General features: G+C 33.1%; 1 long non-coding RNA gene across 9 annotated transcripts; it reads left to right on the top strand.

The window, feature by feature from the left end:
- Nucleotides 1-255: 255 nt before the first annotated feature.
- LOC123907713 lies at nucleotides 256-8,202 on the top strand. Of its 9 annotated transcripts, XR_006809341.1 has the most exons (10): nucleotides 256-874; nucleotides 1,212-1,309; nucleotides 1,412-1,443; nucleotides 1,569-1,633; nucleotides 1,722-1,851; nucleotides 1,976-2,132; nucleotides 2,361-2,550; nucleotides 2,649-3,452; nucleotides 3,550-5,710; nucleotides 5,835-8,202. It is a non-coding gene; the product is annotated as an uncharacterized LOC123907713 (long non-coding RNA). The 9 variants fall into 9 exon arrangements; XR_006809337.1 differs by having other exon boundaries at nucleotides 1,219-1,309; nucleotides 2,649-5,710; XR_006809335.1 differs by having other exon boundaries at nucleotides 1,219-1,309; nucleotides 1,569-1,851.
- The last annotated feature ends 5,175 nt before the right edge of the window (nucleotides 8,203-13,377 follow it).

The raw sequence follows: 13,377 nt of genomic DNA, 5'->3' as shown, positions 1-13,377 counted from the left end.
TGGGGGGTGCGCTAGAAATTTGGGGGTGAACGAGAAATTGGGGGGTGCATGAGAAATTTGGGGGGGGGGTTGCACGAGAAATTTGGGGGTGCGCGAGTAATTTGGGGGGTACGTGAGAAATTTGGGGGTGTGAGATTAGGTGTGAGTGTGTGAGTTGAGATTGGCTAGGATTATTACATGTGGATGCTCAATCTAATGGATGTTATTGAGTTATGTACCATGCATAAGGATTATAATAACTTCTCCCCTGAAAAACCTCGTGACTCCGATAACGAGAAGCAGGAAGAGGAGCGTAACCGATGAGAGAAGACAATGTGAAAGGAAACGGTACAACACACATCAGAAGACCAGAGAGGTAAACCACCGGAAGAAAAGTATCGGAGACTCCGCCGTGTAATAATACCTGCCGACAGATGAATCCTGGCCGGTTTTGCGATTTTTGATACGGCTCCAGATAAGTTGAATTCAACTTTGAACATGTCTTTCTTGATTTTGATTTCTTTGATTATAAATTTTGATTTTTCATGTTTCTTGATTTTTTGATCCGTTGTGAAAGGTTGGTTTTAGGGTTTGCTTCTATTTCTTTGTTTCCTTTTCACTGATCGTCTGTTATAAATGTAATGATATGCTTTTCTCAGATTGTAGATATCAAGAATTTTACACAATCACACTTTTTATATTTTTATGGTTTGAATCGTTGCTTCAAAAATAGGGTTTTTCATTCTCATTCTCTCATTACTATTCATCCATTCTACAATCACAGAAGAGAACAACAGTCTTTGATTCTACCACCAAGAATCAATCATACAAAAAATCAACAACAACAAGAGTTTTGCAATGGCTTCAAGAATTGTTCCTCAACAACAACACAAAGGTGCGTGTTTTCTTCAATCATCTTACTAATTTTGATGTTTCATTAATTTTTCTGGGGTTCAATGTTTTGTTCCAAGATTGGAACTTTATTTGATGTTTCATTAATTTTTCTAGGGTTCAATGTTTTGTTCCAAGATTCGAACTTTATTTGATGTTTCATTAATTTATCTGGGGTTCAATGTTTTGTTCCAAGATCGGAATTTTATTTGATGTTTCATTAATTTTTTTGGGTTCAATGTTTTGTTCCAAGATTGGAACTTTAGTTTCATGTTTTAAGGGTTTTGTCCCAAATCCAACAAAAGGGTCTTGATCTTTTTTCTGGATTTTGTGTTTGGAAGGAAACAGGTGAAGGAAGGAACCGAAGAGCACTTCTTGATATTGGAAACCTTGTCACTCTAAAAGGTGTTGAAGTCAAGCCAAATCGCCCTGTCACAAGGTTCTTTCCCCATCTCTCTCACATTCTCTCTGATTTTGTGATTTTCTCTCTGATTTTGAGATTCCCTCTCTGATTCCCTATTGATTTTGATGATTCTTTTAGGAGTTTTTGTGCACAACTACTTGCCAATGCAGGTTCTCTTATATTATTTGTTGAATCTCTTTCTTTGATTAATTGATTTAATTTAGTTTATGTTATCCATTGGTAGGTTAGTGATGATGATTGTTTTCTGATTTTTTGTATTGTTTTGAAATTGTAGAAACAAGCTTGTGCCAATGGAGATTCGATCCTCTCCTTCACTATTCTCTCCACTTCAGGGACTTGGTTTGGAGAACTTTTCTACTCTTCTTTCTTTATTCATAGCTTTTTTTACAACTATTTTTCTCAACCTTGTTAACCTTTCTGTTTGAAGTGGAGAAATTAAAGATGATTGCCTCTGTGCTGGGGATTAATTTGGCAATGTGAATTTATATTTGAACACCTCTGCACATGTACACACACACACTTCTCGATTATTCTTTGCAAGCTTGGACAAGATAACGGTAAATCATCCTTAGGATATAATTGGTCTTTTTATTTTTTTTATTTTTGTTATTATATGCATATGTATTTGTTCCCAAATAATTGTTCTTTGATCATGGTTTTGTTTGGCAATGTGAATTAAAGATGATTGCCTCTATGCTGGGATTAATTTGGCAATGTGAATTTATAAAGGGAAGCGTGTACGTTGTCGCACTCCCTGCCTTCAAAAGGTGCCTAGGTTATTCTTTGAAGCTTGGACGAGATTATCAGATAACAGTGAATCATCCTTGGGATATAATTGGTATTTTTATTTTTTTTATTGTATTATATGCATATGTATTTGTTCCCTAATAATTGTTCTTTGATCATGGTTTTATTTGTTTCCAAATAGTCCTTCTTTGATTCATGTAATGGCAAAGATAAAGATATAAGTCTGGATGAAAATTTGGTCAACTCTTCTAAGAATCTTTACATTTCAGTCTTTTTTTGATACTCAATATATACTGAGTTTTCTTTGTGGATGTTACAGGGGAGAGAGCCTATAAATGTATGGTTTACTGTGGAACCCATGGCAGCCCGAGGTTCAAATACTTAGCTTGGGATTTTGGATAGTGTCAGAGTTTACTCTGTATATGTATCAGGAATGCAAGTACGAGGGAAGCAAGGATGAGGAATTCCCTACAACTTAGTTTGGCACAAGAATCCGCGCTTTCATTTTGGTTATCTCTACTCTGACTGAATTCTTCACGTTTCTTTGTATTTTTAGAAGATCTGGTTTTTTATATTACAAGGACCTGTTTTTGCTTTGGTGTTACAGGGGAGAGAGCTATGAATGTACAGTGGGATTTGGAAGCTCTGAGCCTTTGGATTCAACGGGTTATTTCTTTCCTTGAGTGTTGTTTGTTATGAAATAGGGTGTCATAGTATAATGTGGCAGTGCTTGTATTTATTTTTGTTTAGAATTATGAAATCGAATATTAGCATTGCATTTCTTTCTTGGATAATAAAGATATAAGTCAAATTTCTTCAATGAGTTGCTCTTTACTATTTTTTAGTTTTGGGCTTTGTTCATAATTGAATTTAATTGTAAATCTACTTCTCTGCGGCATGGTTTCCCAAAATAATGTTTTTCATGAGTTTTGATTTGGTTATCTCTTGTAAATTATTTTCGTTTCGTTATTTCTTTATCGATTCTGAGAGCATATAGGTCTTGATTAGTTATTTTCTCTTTGGTTCTGCAAGAGAGGTAATCCATAAACACAAGGCATGGTTTTATTTGTTTCCAAATAGTCCTTCTTTGATTCATGTAATGGCAAAGATAAAGATATAAGTCTGGATGAAAATTTGGTCAACTCTTCTAAGAATCTTTACATTTCAGTCTTTTTTTGATACTCAATATATACTTTTGAGTTTTCTTTGTGGGTGTTACAGGGGAGAGAGCCTATAAATGTATGGTTTACTGTGGAACCCATGGCAGCCTGAGGTTCAAATACTTAGCTTGGGATTTTGGATAGTGTCAGAGTTTACTCTGTATATGTATCAGGAATGCAAGTACGAGTGAAGCAAGGATGAGGAATCCCCTACAACTTAGTTTGGCACAAGAATCCACGCTTTCATTTTGGTTATCTCTACTCTGACTGAATTCTTCACGTTTCTTTGTATTTTTAGAAGATCTGGTTTTTTATATTACAAGGACCTGTTTTGCTTTGGTGTTACAGGGGAGAGAGCTATGAATGTACCGTGGGATTTGGAAGCTTTGAGCCTTTGGATTCAGCGGGTTATTTCTTTCCTTGAGTGTTGTTTGTTATGAAATAGGGTGTCATAGTATAATGTGGCAGTGCTTATATTTATTTTTATTTAGAATTATGAAATCTAATATTAGCATTGCATTTCTTTCTTGGATAATAAAGATATAAGTCAAATTTCTTCAATGAGTTGCTCTTTACTATTTTTTAGTTTTGGGCTTTGTTCATAATTGAATTTAATTGTAAATCTACTTCTCTGCGGCATGGTTTCCCAAAATAATGTTTTTCATGAGTTTTGATTTGGTTATCTCTTGTAAATTATGTTCGTTTCGTTATTTCTTTATCGATTCAGAGAGCATATAGTTCTTGATTAGTTATTTTCTCTTTGGTTCTGCAAGAGAGGTAATCCATAAACACAATTCCTTTTGGTTCTATCTTCCTCTTGTTTGATTACATTGGCTCCTGATGTTGAGGTTGGATTTGGTTCTTTGCTGGAACTTTCTGTTCATATTTTAATGATCTGCTCTTCCATTTCTCGTTTGTTCATGATATTTTAAAGCATATATTTTCATGATATTCTATTTCCTCTGGTGTTGGAGGGACGATAATACATTTCTTTCTCATGTTTGATCTTCTCGTTTTGTATTCTGATTCTTTATTTTTAGTCTTTTGATTGAGGTTTGATTTGGTTCTGACTTTGATATATGTTAACCGAAAAACGACATTTCTATAATGCATTATGTTTTGAAACAATAACATTTGATTAGTATCAAGCCTCAGGTTTATTTTGGTACCTCTACTTTGAATGCGAATTATTTTCGTATCTTTTTTTATCTGGCCGATTCTTGTTGTCCAGTCTTCTGGATTTGCTCCTCTTTGATTTACCATTACTACTTATTCTTTCTTATTAATGTTGAAAACTATACATGATTTAAGATTTTTTGTTTTGTTTTTGTTTTCGTGTTTTTGGAGAGCTTGGTGGGCCTATCTTTGTTATGCTGATTTGTGACTTGGTTTGAAGAACTATGGTACTATTCTTTCTTCTTGGTTCTTTTTCTAGAAACTGTTTGTTACAGCCTAATTTTAATTTTCTTGCAGTGTTAACAGAGTAAGATTTACACGGGTTTGGTATACCACAAAAGTTTCCTACTTTTTCAAACACTGAACCTTTTTAATCACCGTCTTAAGTGTCTTATGTGGACGAATCAACCTTACATGTGAACATATTGTTATGCTGATTTGTGACTTGGTTTGAAGAACTATGGTACTATTCTTTCTTCTTGGTTCTTTTTCTAGAATCTGTTTGTTACAGCCTAATTTTAATTTTCTTGCGGTGTTAACAGAGTAAGATTTACACGGGTTTGGTATACCACAAAAGTTTCCTACTTTTTCAAACACTGAACCTTTTTAATCACCGTCTTAAGTGTCTTATGTGGACGAATCAACCTTACATGTGAACTATAATGTTCAGTTGGTTGTGTTACATATTTTTTCTAGGCTTTAATTTGGTGATCTGTACTCATATTTGAATTCTTCACATTTCATAATAGTTGTTTCAGCATCCACACCTGATTCCTTTGTGAAAGCTCATGGTGAGGTTATCATATTCTTCCAGTGTTGACGTTTTTGTGAGTTTCTGTAACGTTTTACTCAGTGGTTTAACATACAAAATTCTGGAGTAACTCTTCCCTTCCCAAGGTAAGGATTTTCGACAACTTGGTTAGGTGGTGTTTGTTATGATGACCTGTTTCATTGGCCAACAAATTCCTCTGGTATAGTTCATGATTGAGCACACCATGATATTAAATTGATAGTGAGGATATGATGTTGGTCTATAATAAATTCTTTTTGTTTCCATCTTTAGCAATTCTTTTTGGTCTATAGTAAATTGATAGTTCATGATTTCATTGATATTGGAAACATTGTCACTCTAAAAGGTGTTGAAGTCAAGCCAAATCGCACTGTCACAAGGTTCTTTCCCTATCTCTCTCACATTCTCTCTGATTTTGTGATTTTCTCTCTGATTTTGAGATTCCCTCTCTGATTCCCTATTGATTTTGATGATTCTTTTTGGAGTTTTTGTGCACAACTACTTGCCAATGCTCAAGCAGCAGCAGTTAATGCGAATAACAAGGTTTTCTTATATTATTTGTTGAATCTCTTTCTTTGATTAATTGATTTAATTTAGTTTATGTTATCCATTGGTAGGTTAGTAATGATGATTGTTATCTGATTTTTGTATTGTTTTGAAATTGTAGAAACAAGCTTGTGCCAATGAAGATTGGATCCTCTCCTTCACTATCCTCTCCACTTTAGGGACTTGGTTTGGAGAACTTTGCTACTCTTCTTTCTTTATTCATAGCTTTTCTTAAAACTATTTTCTTCAACCTTGTTAACCTTTCTGTCTTAAGTGGAGATGTTCAATTCTTTTCGTTTCATTATTTCTTTTATCGATCCCGAGAGCATATATTTTATTGATTAGTTATTTTCTCTTTGGTTCTGCGAGAGAGGTAATCGATAAACACAATTCCTTTTGGTTCTATCTTCCTCTTGATGTTGAGGTTTGATTTGGTTCTTCTTGCTGGTTTCGATCTTGGAATTTTCTGTTCATATTTTAATGATCTGCAGCTACTAATGAATCGTTTGGGTTTTAATTGATTTCTCTTCCAATTCTCCTTTGATCATGTGCACGTTTTGATATAATTTGTTACATGATAAATGTGCTTATTGCTTTTAAAATTATAAAGAATATTAAGATATTCGTTTATTCATTTTGTAGTCATCCGATTTCTGATTTCTGGATATCAGGAACAATTGGCAATTCTTGATCATAATGGATACGAATGATAATTGCTACAGATTCATAGATAAAATTTCTTCATTGAATCGTTCTTTATTATTTTTGTTTGAGTTTTGATCGTAAGTCGGAAATTGAATTGTGAACCTGTTTTTTGCAGTGTGGTTCATCAAAATAATGATCTTCTTTCTCATGTTTGATCTTCCCGTTTGGTATTCCGATTCTTTTTTTTTTAGTCTTTTGATTGAGGTTTGATTTGGTTCTGACTTTGATACATGTTAATCGAAAAATTGTATTAGGACTCCTCTGTATTAGGTGGAAGCCAAAATTGTATTATTTAATATGGCACATGATCTTGCAAATTTGATGGAAATATGTGTACTCTTTTTTATATAATTGTTCATTCAATAAATTTGCTATCGCTCGAACCTGTTCCGAAGTCAGTTTTGGATTCGGTTGGTGTTCCGACATCCCGAATCGAGGTGGCTCTAAATTCAGGTTTACCTACCTCTCTAGTTAAAGAGAGAAGATAGGGTTTCGAAATCAGATTTCCTCTCCTAAGTGCTTGATGGTTCCAGACTCCTAATCTTGGTTGGCTGTCATTTCTAGAGGAGTTGGACTGCTTTCCAATGATAGTATCCAACAAGGTCGCCAATGACCAGTACAACAACTGAAAGCCAGGGTATCTTACCCTAAAAGGCAGAGTTGGAATACTTAATTCAAATCCAATAGTAGTTAAAATAAAATGAATATCTGATATTCGTTGATCCAATTTTGCAGTGAGCTTATTTCTAATTTTTTATATCTGGAACAATTTGCAATTCTCGGTGATAATGGCTACAGATACATAGATCAAATTTATTTGATGAGTAATTCTTTATTATTTTTACTTTTGAGCTTTGAATGTAAGACAAAAATTGAATTTTGTGTACTTGTTCTTATGCAGTGTGATTTTCTCAAAATAATGATGTTCTTTTATGAGTCATTCTTTATTATTTTTATTTTTGAGCTTTGAATGTAAGACAGAAATTGAATTTTGTGTACCTGTCCTTATGCAGTGTGGTTTTGTCAAAATAATGATGTTCTTTCATCATAGCATGGAGCCTTGGGTTTTGGTTTGCATATCTCATTCTAAAGCATGTTTTGTTGATATTTTAGGTCATCTGGTGTTATAATTTTCTTTCTCTTGTTTGATCTTCAGATTTTGTATTCTGGTTCTTTTTTCTGGCCTTTTGATTTTGAGGTTTGATTTGGTTCTGGGTTTGATACATGTTAATTGAAAAATGACGTTGTTTTCTACAGTGCAACGTGTTTTGGAACAATAATATTTGAGTAGTATCAAGCCTCAGGTTTATGTTGGTACCTCTACTTGTAATGTGAAATATTTTCATTTCATTTTTTATCTGCTGATTCTTATTGTCTAGTCTTCTGGATTTTCTCCTGTATGATTTACCATTAATAACTTATTTTTTCTTTTGAATGTTCACATACTTCCCGTTCAGCCTATAATGTGTGGCTTTCTGGGATCCAGTGGCAGGAAGAGGTTCACATACTTTCTGCTCAGCCTTGGGATAGTGTTGGAGCATGACTGTGAAGCATTTAAGATTCCAGAGTAAATCTCTTTGCCATCCCTAAGGATGAGGAATTATTGACAAGCTTAGTTTGACTCTTCTTTTACTCATCAAGATTTTGTTTTGTATAATTTTTTGATATAACACTTTGTTTGATAATCGAGAGATGCATTTATCAAAGTTTGATATAACACTTTGCAGCGGGCTAAAAAGTTTCGATGTCCAGAATGAGTTGATAAAATGGACAAGGGCGGAGAATGATTCAATATAGATAAATTAAACTTCTTTAATATGATTCGTTCGTTACTATGTTTTTTATTTTTTGGCTTTGATTTTAAGAAGTGCAAATTGAATTTTGAACATGTTTGTCTAGTTTGATTTTGTGATCTCTATTAAATTCTTTTCGTTTTAAAAAATTCTTCTATTATATATTCCTCTTGTTTTGATCTTCGCGTTCTGTATTCTTATTCATTTTTGGTTGATAATTTGGTATTTTGGTTGGTTTCGTTCTTGGAGTTTGCTGGTTTTATTTTAATGATTTGATATTATTATCGAGTTCAATATGGTTTTAATTGAATTGTTCTTCTAATTCCACTTATGCTTCAGATATTATTCTTCGTGTACAGATGGGTGTTACCCCATCACACTGAAATCATGTGAAGGTGATGAATTCTTCACGTTCCTACATCAAAGAAATTTTACCCCATCCCCTACACATGATTCACACTGAAATCTTTCAACATCGTGTCTACCTAAATCTTCTTTTATCATGTCTACATAACCTTGGTAGACAGATGAAATTTAAGTGATAGGAGAAACTGGGGGGTAATTTACCAAAGAAATCTCTTTCTTTTGATAATATTTTCGGATCTTTGTAACATGCAGAAGGATGTGAGTAAATATTTTTGACTGCTAGACATTTGATAGTTTCAAATCAGTGCATATCAACTTTCAACAACCATGCTTAATGTTGTTTCCATATTGTTTTTTTTTTAATTAAATAAGTTAATGATGGTTGCATATGATCTATATATCCAGGATATGTTCAAAACAGAGAAATAAAACTAAAAAAGTTAGCAATCCTTGCAAGCCCCTCAATGATCTGCTTGTTTACTCCAAGCAGTGCATTATTGTCCAATATGATTTTATATCCCACTATAAAGGATTTGGTAGAAAGGTAAACAGAGAAAGTGATTGATTGTAAAATTGATATATTAATACACTAAATCATGTTTTCCAATTTTCGTTTTTATATTCCAATTTTTGCCTTGATGAGATAATAGGTTAATTAAAGAAGTTTTCCACCACACATTTGAAATATGATGAGACATCTCATTTTTTTCTTCAGAGACATCTCATTTATCTTGTAATGAATGCAACAAAATGTGCTAGGTAAATGGGCAATTGCTTAATTTGAAAGGAATGCATGTTCCTTGCAATTCTGATCACCGAATTGGTTTGGAGAATTATGCTACTATTATTTCTTTATTCTTGGTTTTTTCTACAGCTATTTGTCACGTCGTAATTTTGCTGTACATGTCTGGTGTTCACAGGGTTACATGGATTTGGTTTATCTCACAAGTGTCCTTTCTCAAATCTGCAACATGTTAATTTTTATGTCCGAAGTGAAGAAATTGGAGATGAGTACCTCTGCGATACATTTTTCTGTCTGTGTTATATATATTTTCAACTATTGCTATCTGACAATCTGAACTTAGATCTGAACATTTCTGCATTCATGCTTCTCAATTCTTCTCTGAAAGCTTGGCAAGATTATCATTACTCATTATTGGGATATAATTGGTCTTTTTTTTAATGGCTCCAGATTCATAGATAAAATTTCTTCATTGTGTCGTTCTTTATTTTAGTTTTGATCGTAAGACACAAATTGAATTGTGAACATGTTTTTTGCAGTGTGGTTCGTCAAAGTAATGATCTTCTTTCATCATAGCATGGAGCCTCAAGTTTTGGTTTGCATATTTATTTTTAAAGCATATATTTTCATGATATTTTATTTCCTCTGGTGTTGCAGGGACGATAATACTTTTCTTTCTCATGTTTGATCTTCCTGTTTTGTATTATGATTCTTTTTTTTTGGTCTTTTGATTAAGGTTTGATTTGGTTCTGACTTTGATACATGTTACTCCAAAAACGATGTTTTGATCTTCCCGTTTTGTATTCTGATTCTTTTTTTTTTTTTGGTCTTTTGATTGAGGTTTGATTTGGTTCTGACTTTGATACATGTTAATCGAAAAACGACGTTTTCTGTATTGCATTATGTTTTGAAACAATAACATTTGATTAGTATCAAGTCTCAGGTTTATTTTGGTACCTCTACTTTGAATGCGAATTATTTTCGTTTCTTTTTTTATTTTGGTACCTCTATTTTTGACAACTTGGTTAGGTGGTGTTTGTTATGATGACCTGTTTCATTGGCCCATAAACTCCTCTGGTATTGAAGTAGGCTTAAATTGTGACGTTTCATATTGAGCACACCATGATATTAAATTGATAGTGAGGATATGATGTTGATCTGTAGTAAATTCTTTTTGTTTCCACCTTTAGCGATTATGAGGGCATAGTTCATGATTTGTTATTTATTCTTAGGTGTTGCAGGAGAGGATACGATTTTGATTTAAGTCTTGATATGCTTTTCTCAGAATCAAACTTCTCTTGACTCTTCTTTTACTTATCAAGATTTTGTTTTGTATAATTTTTTGATATAATTCTCTGTTTGGTAATCGAGAGACGCGTTTATCGGTTTTGCAGCGGGCTAAGAGCTTCCGATGTCTAGAATGCGTTCATAAAATGGACAAGAGCCAGAGCCAATAGTTTTAATTTGGTGATCTCTAGTAAATTCTTTTTGTTTCATTCTTTATCGATTTTGAGAGCATAAATTTCATGATTTGTTATTTATTCTTAGGTGTTGCTAGAGAGGATATGATTTTGATTTACGTCTGGATATGCGCTCATAATTTCACACAATCAAACTTCTCTTGCTCTTCTTTTACTCATCAAGATTTTATTTTGTATAATTTTGATTTACGTTTGGATATGCTCTCATAAATTTCATGATTTGTTATTTATTCTTAGCTGTTGCTGGAGAGGATATGATTTTGATTTACGTCTGGATATGCGCTCATAATTTCACACAATCAAACTTCTCTTGATATAATTCTTTGTTTGATAATCGAGAGATGTGTTTATCCGTTTTGCAGTGGGCTATGAAGTTTCGATGGAATGCCTTGATAAAATGGACAAGAACATGGAGCGTAAAGTTTTAATTTGGTGATCTCTAGTAAATTCTTTTTGTTTCCATATAGTTTTTTTTATATAACTTGTCAAACTATTGAAAATAAAAGAATATCAAAATATAAGTTTATACATTGCAGCGAGATGATTTCTGGATATCTCGAACAATTTGGGATTATAATGAATAAGAACGATAATAGCTGCTACAGATGCATAATCAAATTTCCTCAATCATTCGTTCTTTATTATTTTATTTTTTTGGGCTTTGATTACCATACACTCAAATTGAATCGTGAATCTGTTTTTCTGCAGCATGGTTTGTCAAAATCAAAAAAATGTTGATCTTTCATCAAGGCATCGAGACCTCAAGTTTTGATTTGGTTCTCTCTTTTAAAATATTCTAGTTTTCAATAACTCCATCGCTTTCGAATGCATATTTTCTTGACATTATATTTCCTTTGATGTGAACACTGATTTCTTCTGGTTCTATCTTTCTTTTGTTTGATCTTCATGTTTTTTTTATTCTTATTCTTTTCTGGTCTTTTGATTTGGTTCTGGCTTAGGCCGTCATGCATGTGAATTAAAATATGAGACGCTGTTTTCTGCGGTGTGTTTTGAAACAATAACATTCTAAGCAGCCTCAGGTTTATTTGCTACCATGTACTTGGGTTGTGAACTATTTTTATTTTCATTTCTATTCTTATTGTCTAGTCGATTTACTTCTTTGTTCTATGTTTGGATTTTTTATCTGAATTCTGACAGTGCAAAAGTTTACATGATTCTTTAGGAGTTGGGACAACTTGGTGGTCCTCTCTTTGTAATGTGGATCCGCGACTTGGTTTGAAGAATTATGCAACTATTCTTTCTTTCTTCTTGTTTATTATTTTACAACTTATTTTTCACAGCGTAATCTTTCTGTAAATGTATCATGTGGTGTTGGTAGAGCAAGTTTTACATGGGTTTGGTGTATTACAAAAGTCTTCATCTTTCTCAATCACATGAGTTTCTTTGCCGGTTAGTTCTACTTAACTTATGTGAACACATTAACAAGGACACATGAACCACTATGTTTTGATGGCCGTGTAATATATTTGCTAGGCTTTAATTTGGGTTTCTCTTCTCTGATTGGGATTTAATGTGGGTTTCAGGATTATGAATTCTTTACGTTTCATTATATCCGTTTCAGCATCTCCACACTTCTCGATTCCTTTGTGAAAGCTTAGAGAGAGGTTATCTTAGACTCTCCCTTTTTTATCTTTGACAAATAACTTGTCATTTTTAAGTTATATGTATTTCTTCCAGTGGTGAAGTTTTTGTGTTTCTGTATCCGTAACTTCAGATTTACTCTGTGGTTTTCCACACAACTTCTGGAGTAACTCTTCCCTTCCTAACGATTTAGGAATTTTGGACAACTTGGTTATGGAGAGATGATATTCTTCTACAGTAATTTGTTGGCTATGTTAATTTTACTTCATTGTTTCTCTGTTGATTCTTGTTGTTTACTCTCTCGATTTACAGGAGAGAAATAAATGAATGTGCAACTATGGCGGTGATTATAATTGGTTGGGGGTTTGCTTGAATACTACTTATTAAGCATCTTTCATAGTGTATATTTTCTGACAATTGCTTTAATAATATTTTTTTTCAAGTTTATTTCATTCTTGAGAATCTGTGTATATTTGTCAAGACCCGATACTAACTCATATTTAGTCTGCTAAGCCTAGCCTATACACTTTGTTAACTTTTCCTCTCTTCTGGGATTAATTTGGTAATTCAAATTTAGATTTTAACATCTCTGTTGGGATTATTCTTTGCAAGTTATGGCGAGATTATCAGATAATGGTGATTCATCATTGGGATGTAATTGGTTCTTTTTATCACATGTATATGTATTTTGTGTTTCTTTCAGTGTTGAATTTTTATTTGTTTTTGTATCCAGAACCTGAGTACTCTGACAAAGATTAGAAGATTTTGGAATGACACTTTGGTCTTTCCCAAGATGAGGAATTTTGGACAGCTTGGATACATAAACTTGATCCTGATGATTTGTTTGTTAGGGCCAGATAACATAACTTTGTCGGGGGAGGTTTTCTAAATCTTCTTTACCTTTTTTTTTGTGTGATTAGTGATTTATGATGATGATACACCTAAAATAATACCCTCTTCATTATAGTGGCCAAA

This window comes from Trifolium pratense, linkage group LG2 (assembly GCF_020283565.1).
Source record: "Trifolium pratense cultivar HEN17-A07 linkage group LG2, ARS_RC_1.1, whole genome shotgun sequence".
In the NCBI taxonomy this organism is placed as follows: domain Eukaryota; kingdom Viridiplantae; phylum Streptophyta; class Magnoliopsida; order Fabales; family Fabaceae; genus Trifolium; species Trifolium pratense.
Note: the sequence above shows the minus strand (reverse complement) of the source record. Positions and strands in the feature narration are given on the sequence as shown.